The 13,775-nt window shown below is 38.1% G+C and overlaps 1 protein-coding gene across 2 annotated transcripts in view; it reads right to left on the bottom strand.

Moving 5' to 3' along the window:
* Positions 1–13,775, bottom strand: part of SCUBE1 (signal peptide, CUB domain and EGF like domain containing 1) — a 703,286-nt gene that overhangs the window by 466,717 nt on the left and 222,794 nt on the right. The gene's annotated exons all lie outside the window — the stretch shown is intronic.

The raw sequence follows: 13,775 nt of genomic DNA, 5'->3' as shown, positions 1-13,775 counted from the left end.
TGATGAGTACTTAGTACGTGATGTTAATGGCAGGTTCTGAATTTGGCATAAACAGCATGAATGCATGGACTCGTCATGTCTGATGAAAACTGTGCATGGTGGTGGGGGCGGTTTTATGGTGTAGTAATTGTTTTCCTGGGAAAAGTTGGCTCCATTAATATCCCTAGATTTAAGTCTGAATGCCACAGCGTACGTAAACATTGTTGCTGACCTAGTGCATCCGTTCATGTTGACAGATTATCCTCAGGCAGATGGTTATTTCCAGCAGGATAATGCGCCAGTGTACAAAGCCTGCATCATTATGGGATGGTTCCTGGAACATGACAAAAACCTCCACAACATTTTTAGCATCTTGTTGAATCCATGCCTAGACAAATTCAGGCTGTTTTGAAGGCTAAAGGAGGCTCAACATGCTACTACATATCTGTACCTAATAAAGTGGCCGCACACACACGGTATTGTGTCCTGCAGAACTTGATGTAATTAAAAACTGGAAAAGGTGCAATCAATTAAAGTAATGTTTTAAATATACAGAATATTTACCAATAAAAAACGCCTCATCACAAAAAAAAATGCATACTAGAAATTGAATAAAAAAATACAGTAGTTTCTATGCTGTGGCTCATATTTTAGCTAATACCCAAGTCATACTCCTCTTCAACTTAAAGAAGAGAAAGACTAATTTATGTCTTACTGAGGATCCACTCATACATAAGAAGATACCGCATGTCCTTAAAGGGACAGTATACACCAATTCTCATATAACTGCATGTAATAGATACTACTATAAAGAAGAATATGCACAGATACTGATCTAAAAATCAAGTATAAAACCTTTTAAAAACTTACTTAGAAAGTTAGAAGCTCCAAGTTTAGTACTGTTGGTGAGGTTAAGCTGGGACACCCTGTGAAAGGGGCTGGGAGCAGACCCTCCCCCTTCCCTGCATATGAAAAGACAGATAAACAGAAGCCAGCAGGAGTCTGTAAATGCGTGTATACATCTGACACTTTGGGGCTTGGTTAGGAGTCTGAAAATCAGCACAATGTTATTAAAAAAATAAGCAAAACTATACATTGTTACAAAAACATTCCCAGATGGGCTTCATGAATGGATCATGTACAAAATGTATGCACAAAAAATCTGGTGAACAATGTCCCTTTAAGTGATGCAGGTTACTGCAGTACAAACAAAGATCTCCTGTAGCAGCAGTTGGGGAAGCAGCATCAGAATCCTTATTTTACCTGCGTTTGGCCTTGAATCGAGAGGAGCCATTTGCCCCACTAGAATGGGGGTTAATAGAGATGGGGGTAATTACAGAGTCCTTATAGCCCTTTCAAAAACAATTTAAAAAAAATTCCATTGAGGCAGATGATCACTATTTTTAAAGGGACACTGAACCCAAATTTTTTCTTTCGTGATTCAGATAGAGCGTGCAATTTTAAGCAACTTTCTAATTTACTCCTATTATCAAATTTTCTTCATTCTCTTGGTATCTTTATTTGAAATGCAAGAATGTAAGTTTAGATGCCGGCTCATTTTTGGCGAATAACCTGGGTTATTCTTGCTGACTGGTGGATAAATTCATCCACCAATAAAAAAGTTCTGTCCAGTGTACTGAACCAAAAAAGAAGCTTAGATGGCTTCTTTTTCAAATAAAGATAGCAAGTGAACGAAGAAACATTGATAATACGAGTAAATTAGAAAGTTGCTTAAAATTGCATGCTCTATCTGAATTACAAAAGAAAAAAATTTGGTTCAGTGTCCCTTTAACCTTGGTGAGCCAGAGGTTTTGGAACTACATTTCCCATGATGCTTGGACACTGAACTGCCTGAGCATCATGGGAATTGCTTCACAAGTAAGTTACTCATTTACTGTATACTTCTTTTGTGTGCCTTTTACACAGTTTGTGTTTTTTATTTTTAAACCAGCATATTTGCTTTGCCATTTTATAAAAAGGGAAAACAGTCCCCAAAAATGTATTTTGTAATTTAGACAGAGCATAAACATTTTTATAAAAGTTTTCAATTTACTTCAATTATCAAAATGGATACCTAGGTAAGTGTCTGGAGCACTACATGACAGTAAATAGTGCTCTTGGCAAATGGATAACATTCTTGCAAAACTGTTGCTATATAGTGCTCCAGACACGTGCACACGCCTTAAGACTCTGCTTTTCAACAAAAGATACTAAAAGAACAAAGAAAATTAGATAATAGAAGCAAAATAGAAAGTTGCTCAAAACTACATGCCCTATCTATATCATGCAAGAAAATATTAAGGTTTCATATCCCTTTAATATGACCAGGCATTGCAAACAAATAGACTATGCAGCATGTAATTTAGGACCATTATACACAGCAAAAGTAATCAAAATCAAGTTTATAATAAAAACACAATGCAACAGTCCCTACTCTAAAGTTTAACCCCTTAAGGACCAGCAACGTACCCTGTATGTCGCTGGCCTTTTTTTGGGACTTGATTGTTTCATACCGTGGTCTTGCCACCAGCGTTGAGACTGCTCTATTCCACAAAGCCTGCTGGAGGGAGGGCATTAATAGCGTGTTCTTGCTAGACTTGTGCTATTATGTCCGGAAAAAACCCTTAACAACCAGTGACATACAGGGTATATTGTGGTCATTAAGGGGTTAAATAAGCAGATTTTATTCTGACCAATCTAAAATGTTGTTTACATTTGCTGGGCCCTTGTATTAGATGACAGCCATCAGCGAATCATAGACTAGTATACACTCTGATGTCTTGCACATGCTCAGTAGGAAAAGAGGGTATAATAAATAATGAAAGCTTTCTGGAAATTTTCTTAATTATAAATAATTAATATGTGGGAAATTAAATTTTAAACTCATACTAATGATCTCTGGCTTGTCATAGCATTTCTTCCCTATCATCCTTTGCACTCTGGAATAATTTATTACCATCATTTTCTGATTGTCATAGATCTAAAAGCATAACCGGTATGATGTAACAGATTAACACTAGTATACATTAGTTAGCCAATAATGATTATAACAAACTGAAATGCCAGTAAATCACAAAATAACAAACATATGCTACAATAGACTAAGGTAACTAGAAAATGTATTTCCTTATAAGATACTGCAAAACATCCATCTTACAGAACATAAAATGTGCATTAGACATACAGGGTATATGTCATCTACAGAATGATAACATAAAACGTGCAGTAGATATACAGGGTATATGTCATCTACAGAATGATAACATAAAACGTGCATTAGACATACAGGGTATATGTCATCTACAGAATGATAACATAAAACGTGCAGTAGATATACAGGGTATATGTCATCTACAGAATGATAACATAAAACGTGCAGTAGACTTACAGGATTTATGTCATCTACAGAATAATAACATAAAACGTGCAGTAGACATACAGGATTTATGTCATCTACAGAATGATAACATAAAACATGCAGTAGACTTACAGGGTATATGTCATCTACAGAATGATAACATAAAACGTGCAGTAGACATACAGGGTATATGTCATCTACAGAATGATAACATAAAATGTGCAGTAGACTTACAGGGTATATGTGATCTACAGAATGATAACATAAAACGTGCAGTAGACATACAGGGTATATGTCATCTACAGAATGATAACATAAAACGTGCAGTAGACATACAGGGTATATGTCATCTACAGAATGATAACATAAAACGTGCAGTAGACATACAGGGTGTAGGTCATCTACAGAATGAAAACATAAAACGTGCAGTAGACATACAGGGTATATGTCATCTACAGAATGATAACATAAAACGTGCAGTAGACATACAGGGTATATGTCATCTACAGAATGATAACATAAAACGTGCAGTAGACATACAGGGTATATGTCATCTACAGAATGATAACATAAAACGTGCAGTAGACATACAGGGTATATGTCATCTACAGAATGATAACATAAAACGTGCAGTAGACATACAGGGTGTAGGTCATCTACAGAATGAAAACATAAAACGTGCAGTAGACATACAGGGTATATGTCATCTACAGAATGATAACATAAAACGTGCAGTAGACATACAGGGTATATGTCATCTACAGAATGATAACATAAAACGTGCAGTAGACATACAGGGTATATGTCATCTACAGAATGATAACATAAAACGTGCAGTAGACATACAGGATATATGTCATCTACAGAATGATAACATAAAACGTGCAGTAGACATACAGGGTATATGTCATCTACAGAATGATAACATAAAACGTGCAGTAGACATACAGGGTATATGTCATCTACAGAATGATAACATAAAACGTGCAGTAGACATACAGGGTATATGTCATCTACAGAATGATAACATAAAACGTGCAGTAGACTTACAGGGTATATGTCATCTTCAGAATGATAACATAAAACATGCAGTAGACATACAGGGTATATGTCATCTACAGAATGATAACATAAAACGTGCAGTAGACATACAGGGTGTAGGTCATCTACAGAATGATAACAAGCTCAACTAACAAATGTAAATATGTTTGTGCAAAGGAAGTTAAGTATAGATAAGAAAGGGTGGTTTAAAAATTAACACTTCATTTATTTGTATGTAATTTATACGATTTGCTTATCACATTTGATATAATTCAGTTATTATGTTTTATATTTTATGTGATGCTTTTAGAAAAATGAACCTGATTGTACTAAAGCATAAGTATTTAATTTATAATAATATATAATACATCTGGGTTGTCTTGTTTTGATTCTGTTTTAAACCCCTTCATTAGGTATGGGCGAATGTTTTGCAACATTTGAAAAATGAAACAAATTTTAACACATTCGTTTGTTTCAAATTTCAAATGTTTGTACAACCTTCTAATATTTGTTTAATATAATAGTATTTCTAATGCTTTCTTTAAATGTTATATTAAAATTATGCAATATTCTAATTCAAAAAATTTGAATCAATATATTTGTAATAGTATTTCTAGTGCTCTTTAAATGTAATATTTTAATTATGCAATATTCAAAATAGAAACATTAAAATTAATATATTTGTATCTATTATGAATCAATTTATTAAATTCCCTACCACATGAACTATTGAACTTCTGAATAATGTTTATTAAATCGAATGTCACATTCAAAATTTTGAATGTGGATATTCGATCTAATGATGAACATTTGAAAACTAAAGTAACAATCACAGACCGGAAATATCATTAGATTACCCAAATTTAGTGGATTTTCATTCTTATCAATATTCGATTGTTCAAAACGAATGTCCACTGGTCTATTCGTTCTACCAAACCACTTTCAGCACATTCGCCCATCCCTACCTGTCATGCACTAAATTCCTTATAGTGTAGAGAGACACATAACTTTAACAAAAAAAAAAGTTAGTTTATTCAGCATAGGAACTTTAATTTATAATAAATGTAATACATTTTGAAATTCATTTTTATTATTCTTATTATAAGTGAAAAATTAATACAGTATCCCTTTAAACCTTAAAACTAAGACCATGGGGCCGAATGATGCCCCTGTTTCTGCGCAAGCCTTTAGGCTCGGTTTAAAGACCGCTGCTTCATAATTTGTCTGCCTGCTCTGAGGCTGCGGACATCAATCCGCATGATCCTATATGATCGGGCTGACTGCACAAGAAGTTCACTAGAACTGCTTTTGCAATGATAAATGTTGATAGCGTATGCTGTCAGCATTTATCGATGGCGGCGGATATGATACGCTACATCGTATCATGTCTGCTCGCACTTTAATAAATTGGCCCCCATGCCAGTAAAATAATAGACAGGCATAATAATGTACCTCAAAAACATAGTAAAATGCCATCAAAGTATATTGTCTGCTTAGAAATAATTAAAGGGACACTGAACCCAAATTTTTTCTTTTGTGATTCAGATAGAGCATGCATTTTTAAGCAACTTTCTAATTTACTCCTATTATCAATTTTTTCTTTGTTCTCTTGCTATCATTATTTGAAAAAGAAGGCATCTAAGCTTTTTTTTGGTTTCAGTACTCTGGACAGCACTTTTTTATTGGTGGATGAATTTATCCACCAATCAGCAAGGACAACCCAGATTGTTCACCAAAAATGGGCCGGCATCTAAACTTACATTCTTGCATTTCAAATAAAGATACCAAGAGAATGAAGAAAATTTAATAATAGGAGTAAATTAGAAAGTTGCTTAAAATTTCATGCTCAATCTGAATCACGAAAGAACATTTTTGGATACAGAGTCCCTTTAAGAACACTTTATATACAAAACCCAGAAAATATTAAGTTAAAGGGATATAAAGGTAAAAATTTGAAATGTACAGTGCATTTCAACTTTAAATAGGAATGTATGCTCCATGTGATCAGAGGATCAGAATCCAATCACCATGTCTGTTCAGAGAGCTGTCGCTGGGTTACTGCGTCAGTTGAGACCTCATTTGTGTCATACAACTGTGACCCTCTGACAAGGTGTGGTAGCACTCACATAGTATGTGTCACAAACAGCAATACCTTTTACTTAAAGCATTTTTGCTAATGAAACTATATTGCAATTTTTTTTTTTTTTTAAATGAAATGCTCCCATGTACATTTCAGTGTTGACCTTTCTATCCCTTTAAGTTAATTTAAGTTAAAGGGACACTTTTCATGCACCTTACTCTAAATATGTGTGCTGCCATTATGGAATCTAGGTTATACCAAAGGTATCTGAAGGAGAATTACTGCACATGTGAAAATACATCAGCACTGCAATGCAGATATAGGTCAATTTCAAGATGGCCGCACCCATGACCAAAGGGAGGATGGGACTAGCCTCAATAGTATGCTTATAAAATGTATTTAGTGTCTGCTTCAGAAGGTGAGATGTTAAAATTCAGGTAAGGATGTCAGATGATGTTATAGATGATATTATTTTGTAAGTACTAGGGGCTGGACTACAAGTGGTGAGATATTTAGCTCTTTCACTTGGGCGAAAACTTCACTAGAAATAAGCTTTTTGCGCGTGTCGGGTAGTGCGTGTATTACAAGTTGAAAGTAAAATGTTTGTGCGCAAGCGAAACTGGGCATGCAGTAATCAAAGTACTTAGAATATCACAACTGCGTTAACTGACAGCGCACCACCAAGAAACATGAATTGTGGTGACTGGTGTAGTTATTTTAGTTTTCCCAGCCACATTTAAAAATATAAATATCACCAAAACTCTGAGGCACTAAGGATATACGTTTACAATATCCCAGATAAAGTTAATTAATATGACCAACCAAGGTCTGCTCTTTACAATAATGTCTCTACTTTCAGGCAAATTTCAAAGTTAATCCAACTTTTCCTCCCACTGTACAATGTGACAGCCATCAGTCAATCACAAAATGCATATACGTACTGTGAACTTTTTCACATGCTCAGTAGGAGGTGGAGCCTCAGAAAGTGTGCATATAAAAATGAATGTGGACATTTTAATAATAGAAGTATATTGGGAAAGGTTTTATACATTTAAATCTTTATCTTAGTCGAAAAAAACCTTTAATTTTGACTTTAGGGGCTCTTTAAACTTATAATAGTGGATACTTTCACAAAATTTTAAATTGCCAGTTTTTTTGTCTGTGATGGGTATATTTCAAGCTTATTCAGCAGCTGCTGTGGAAAGCAATCCTGTACAATGGTGCCAAATTGCATTTACTTTGTTTAGACAAACTAAATTACAATAGCTGTACTTAATCCAACAGCCTTTATTGATAGTAGTTTTCCAATTTTTTTTTTTTTCCCCTGGCAAACATTTATTTCTGTTTCTGCTTTTCATTGCTATCTTTATATTCTAAATCTAATTGAGACCTGTTGCTTTAAGAATTTTTTTTTTATGGTACATGTTAAAAAGCATTATTTTTGTTATGTATAGACCCTGAGAATTAAATTAAAAGTTGTGCGCCAAACCCGGTGCGTAAATAACGCTAAAAATTTATCAGTACCGCACTCTCCATAGTGCTGCCATTACAAGTGAAAAAAAAACCTTCTTGTGTTGTGTGACATGGTGCGATAAGCTCCATACCGCACAAAAGCCAAGGCCTGACTTGACGTGCTCGTGCACGTATTCCCCATAGATAACCTGTGATTGCGGAATGGCGATTGCTATAACGCATTCCCCATTGATGTCTATGGAGACAAGAAGGTTATGTATAAACCTAACACCCTAACATAAACCCCTAGTCTAAATACCCCTAACCCGCCGCTCCTTGACTTTGCCAACACTACATAAAGATATTAACCCCTAATCTGCTGCCTCGACACTACAATAAACCTATTAACCCCTAATCTGCTGCCTCGACACTACAATAAACCTATTCCCACATCGCCAACACTAAATAAACCTATTGACAACCTAATCCGCTACCCACCCACATCGCCAACACAAAATTAAAGTATTAACCCCTAAACCACAGACCCCCACATCGCTACTACTAAAATAAACCTATTAACCCCTAAACTGCCAACCCCCCACTTTGCGACAAACTAAATTAAACTATTAACTCTTAAACCTAACACCCGCTAACTTTAAATTAAAGTTACAATATAACTACCTTAAAATAAATAAAAACTTACCTGTGAAATAAATAAAAAAAATAATAAACCTAAATTACAAAAAATACACTACAAAAAAAATAAACAAAAAAACTATTACAAAAAATATATAAAAAAAATCTAAGATTACAGAAAATAATAAAGTAAATTATCCAAAATAAAAAAATTAAACGTAATCTAATACCCCTATAAAAACAAAAAAGCCACCCATAAATAAAAACACACGCTAATCTAATACTAAACTACCAATAGCCCTTAAAAGGGCATTTTGTAGGGCATTGCCCCAAGTTTTACAGCTCTTTTACATAAAAAAATACAAATTACCCCCTAACAGTACAACCCCCCAAAATAAATACACCTAACTCTAAAAAAACCTAAGCTACCCATTGTCCCTAAAGGGGCATTTATATGTGCATTGCCCTAAAAAAGGCAATCTGCTCTTTAGTGCCCATTAAAAAGCAAAAACACATAATTTATGCATTCCAGATAAATTCCTTTCCTTCCTTGCAGGGAGACTTCATTCCTTACTGTTGGGAAATACAACACCTGGCCACCAGGAGAAGGCAAAGACACCCTAGCCAAAGGCTTAAATATCCCTCCCACCTCCCATTTCCCCCAGTCATTCTGCAGAGGGAACAAGGAAAAGAAACATCAGGGTATAAAAGGTTCCAGAAGAAATAATATAAAAAGGGAGCTGCCCATCAAAAAAATAAATTATGGGTGGGGTCGTGGACTCTCCCTGCCAGGAAAGAAAGGAATGTATCTGGTAAGCATAAATTATGTTTTCCTTCCATAAGGCAGGGAGAGTCCACAACTTCATTCCTTACTGTTGGGAAAACTATACCCAAGCGCGAGAGGACACTGAATGAATAACGGGAGGGAATAGAAAAAAAGAGGCAGACCCTATTCTGAGGGCACCACAGCCTGCAATTTTTTTCTCCCAAAAGCTGCTTCAGCTGAAGCAAACACATCAAACTTGTAAAATTTAGAAAAAGTGTGTAAGGAGGACCAGGTAGCCAACTTACAAATCTAATCCATTGAGGCTTCATTCTTAAAAGCCCAAGAGGAAGCCACTGCTCTAGTGCAATGAGCTATTATCCTCTCAGGAGGCTGTTGTCCTGCTGTCTCATAAGCTAAGCGGATGACACTCCTCAACCAGAAAGATAGAGAAGTCGTAGTAGCCTTCTGCTCCTTATGCTTCCCTGCATAGATGACAAACAAAGAGGAAGATTGTCTGAATTCCTTAGTAGCCTGAAGATAAAACTTAAAGGCACGAACCACATCTAGAAGCAAACGTTTCTTCACTGAAGAAGGATTAGGACACAAGGAAGGAACAAAATTTTTTTGATTACTGTTACGATTCAACACCACCTTATTTTAGAGTGTAAAACCGCAATAGCCAACAAGAAAAGAACCTTCCTAATTAACAATTTAATGTCAACAGTATGCATAGGCTCAAACGAAGCCTGCTGCAAAACACTAAGAACAAGATTGAGGCTCCAAGGCAGAGCCCCAGATCTAAACACAGGTCTGATCCTAGCCAGAGCCTTAAAGTATTGAACATTCGGAAGCTCAGTCAATCTTTTGTGCAGTAACACTGACAGGGCCGATATCTGTCCCTTCAGGGAACTAGCAGATAGACCCTTCTCCAGTCCATCCTGGAGAAAAGATACAATTCTGGCAACCTTAACCTCATGCCAGGAAAAGCAACGCTCTTCACACCAGTATAAGTAAGTTCTCCACACTTTATGGTAGATACGACGAGTAACTGGCTTACAAGATTGAACCAAAGTGTTGATAACACTCTCAGAGAACCCTCTCTTGGTCAAGAATAAGCGTTCAATCTCCATGCAGTCAGCCTCAGAGAATCTAGATTTTGATGAACAAAGGGACCCTGCATCAGCCGATCTCAGCGACAAGGTAACCTCCACTGAGGAAATGAGGACATGCCCACAAGATCCGTAAACCACTGCCTTTGCGGCCACGACTGAGCCATCAGAATCACAGATGCTCGCTCCTGCTTGATGCGAGCCACCACATGAGGGAGAAGCGGTAATGGAGAGAAAGGGCATCTATCAGTTCCGCCTGAGGATCCCTCGACCTCAACCCGTACCTGGGTAGCTTGGTATTGAGGCGGGATGCCATGAGATCTATCTCCGGTATCCCCTACTTGCTGCATATCTCTACAAACACCTCGGGTGAAAAGACCATTCCCCTGGGTGAAAGGATTGCCTGCTGAGGAAGTCTGCTTCCCAATTATCCACACCCGGAATGTGGATCGCTGACAGCGTACATTTGTGAGTCTCTGCCCACTCTAGTATCTGAGATACTTCTCTCATGGTCAAGGAACTTCTCGTTCCCCCCTGATGGTTGATATAGGCAACCAAGGTTATATTGTCTGATTGGAATCTGATAAACTGGGATGAACCTAGAAGGGGCCAAGTCTTCAAGGCATTGAAGATTGCCCGGAGTTCCAAAATATTGATTGGAAGGGAGGACTCCTCCTGAGTCCACAGACCTTGTGCCTTCTTGGCACCCCAAACGGCTCTCCAGCCGGAAAGGCTTGCGTCCGTAGTTACAATATCCAAGGACGGTCTCAAAAAGCTTGTTCCTTGGGACAGATGATCTGGACAGAGCCACCAGAAGAGTGAGTTTTTCGACAGGCTGTCCAGCACTGTGAGACAGATCTGAATGGTCGCTGTTCCATTGTTTCAGCATGCATAGTTGTAAGGGTCTAAAATGGAATCTGGCAAAAGGAATGATGTCCATGCAGGACACCATGAGTCCGATTACCTCCATACACTGAGCCAATGAGGGTCTCGAAGAGGTCTGGAGGGAAAGACATGCAGAATATAGCTTGCAATGTCTCTGATTTGTGAGGAATATTCTCATGGTTATGGAGTCTATTATAGTTCACAAAAAAATTCACCCTTGTACTTGTAGTAAGAGGACTCTTTTCCAAGTTTATCTTCCAGCCATGTGATAGAAGAATATTGAGAAGGGACTCCGAATGTTTTCCACTAGACGAAAAGATGGTGCCTGTACCAAGACATCGTCCAGGTAAGGCGCTAATGCAATACCTCATGTTCTGGCAATGGCTAGAAGAGCTCCAGAACCTTTGTAAATATCCTTGGAGCAGTAGCTAGGCCAAACGGAAGAGCTATGAACTGGAAGTGTTGTTCCAGAAAAGCAAACATCAGGAACTGAAAATGTTCCCTGTTAATTGGGACATGAAGGTATGTATCCTTCAGGTCTATTGTGGTCATAAACTGTCCTTCCTGAACCAGAGGAAGGATTGAACGTATTGTCTCCATCTTGAAAGAGGGAACCCTCAGAAACTTGTTTAGGCCCGTTAGGTCCAGAATTGGATGAAAAGCTCCCTACTTCTTTGGAACCATGAAATGGTTTGAATAAAACCCTGAACCTCTTTCTGCTGTTGATATTGGGACAATTACTCCTAGAAAGGAGAGATCCCGTATGTAACCTAAGAAGGCTGCCCTCTTCTGGTCTTGTAGACAGACTGGAGAGTAGGAATCTGCCCCTGGGCAGATGAGACTTGAATCCTATTCTGTACCCTTGAGATACAACCTCCAGGACCCAAGGGTCCTGTATGTCCTGAAACCAAGTGTCTGAAAAAAGAGAAAGTCTGCCCCCTACTTGATCCAATCCCAAGTCAGGGGCCGCCCCTTCATGCTGATTTGTTCTTGGCAGGCTTCTTAGTCTGTTTAGACTTATTCCAGGAGTGAGCCGGCTTCCAAGTACTCGGGCTGCTCGGACTTGGAAGAGGACTGCTGACGTTGTGACTTGTCAGCACGAAAGGAACGAAAATTAGACAGTTGCCGTCCCTTAGGCCTGTTCTTCTTATCCTGCGGTAGGAAAGCACCTTTCCCTCCGGTAACCATAGAGATAATGGAGTCCATCACTGGACCGAATAAAATCTTTCCCTTGAAGGGAAGAGAAAGGAGTCTGGATTAAGAAGTCATATCCACAGACCAAGACTTCAACCAGAGAGCACGGCCAGCAGCCTTTGCATTTATGCGAATAATCTGCATATTTGCGTCAGAGATGAAGGAGTTAGCCATTCTCAGAGCTTTAATTCTCTCCTGAATATCCTCGAGGGAAGTCTCCACCTCAATGAGCTCCGACAGAGTGTCACACCAGTAGGTAGCTGCTCCAGCAACTGCTGCTACAGCTGCCGCCGGTTTAAATAAAAACCCTGTATGTTGAAACATCTTCCTCAGAAAAGTTTCGATTTTCTTATCCATAGGCTCTTTAAAAGAAGAACTATCCTCCAGAGGGATAGTAGTATGCTTAGCCTGCATAGAGATAGCACCATCCACCTTAGGGATGGAGCCCCACAAATCTTATTGAGAGTTAGGGACCGGGAATCATTTTTTAAAAGTAGACGAGGGGGGAAAATAAGTTCCTACTCTTTCCCATTCGTAACTAATAATGTTTCCCATCTTAACTGGCAAAGGAAAAGTCAGAGGGACCTTCCTAGCTTCATAAACCCTGTCTAACTTAGGGATCTTAGGTTCCTCAGGGAGTGTAGACTCTGGAACCTCTAATGTAGACAGAACTTCCTTTAATTAAAAAACGCAGATTCTCAATTTAAAATCTAAAGGAAGGTTCCTCTGCTGAAGGAGGTTTAGAAACTGAGGTCTCAGACTCAGAAAGTTCACCCTCTGAAGCTACAGAGGTTAACTCATCCTTGGATAGCTAGGATATAGTAGCTAAATCCGACAGATATTTAGATGACTCTAGGTCAGGGGAACTATGTTTAACCTTTGTCTTGTGTTTGTTAGAGGGAGGTAAGGCACTCAGGGCTGCAGACACAGCTGATTGTAACTGCACTGTAAAGTCTGCTGGAAAAAGGCCCCCTCCAGATGGAGGATTAGTTGAGCCGTGGGGAACTGCATGTGGAGGAGGTAATGTAGAAAGGGTAGTAATTTCTCGGGACCCAGATTCATGAGAAGTAGACGGCTCAGAAGGGCTAATAGCGCTATGAGTATTAGCAGGCTTGTCTGCCTTCTTAGACTTTAGAACAGTGTTTAGGCAAATGGAACAAAATTGAGCAGGCAGGCAAACCACAGCCTCCTCACAATATAAACAGGAATTATTAATCAGTACAGAAGGAACGGAACCTTCTAATGTAGTATCAGATTCCTCCATAGCTTTGTATA

Source organism: Bombina bombina, chromosome 6 (genome assembly GCF_027579735.1).
Source record: "Bombina bombina isolate aBomBom1 chromosome 6, aBomBom1.pri, whole genome shotgun sequence".
Classification (NCBI taxonomy): domain Eukaryota; kingdom Metazoa; phylum Chordata; class Amphibia; order Anura; family Bombinatoridae; genus Bombina; species Bombina bombina.
The sequence above is the reverse complement of the archived record's forward strand: the minus strand, read 5'-3'. Positions and strand labels throughout refer to the sequence as shown.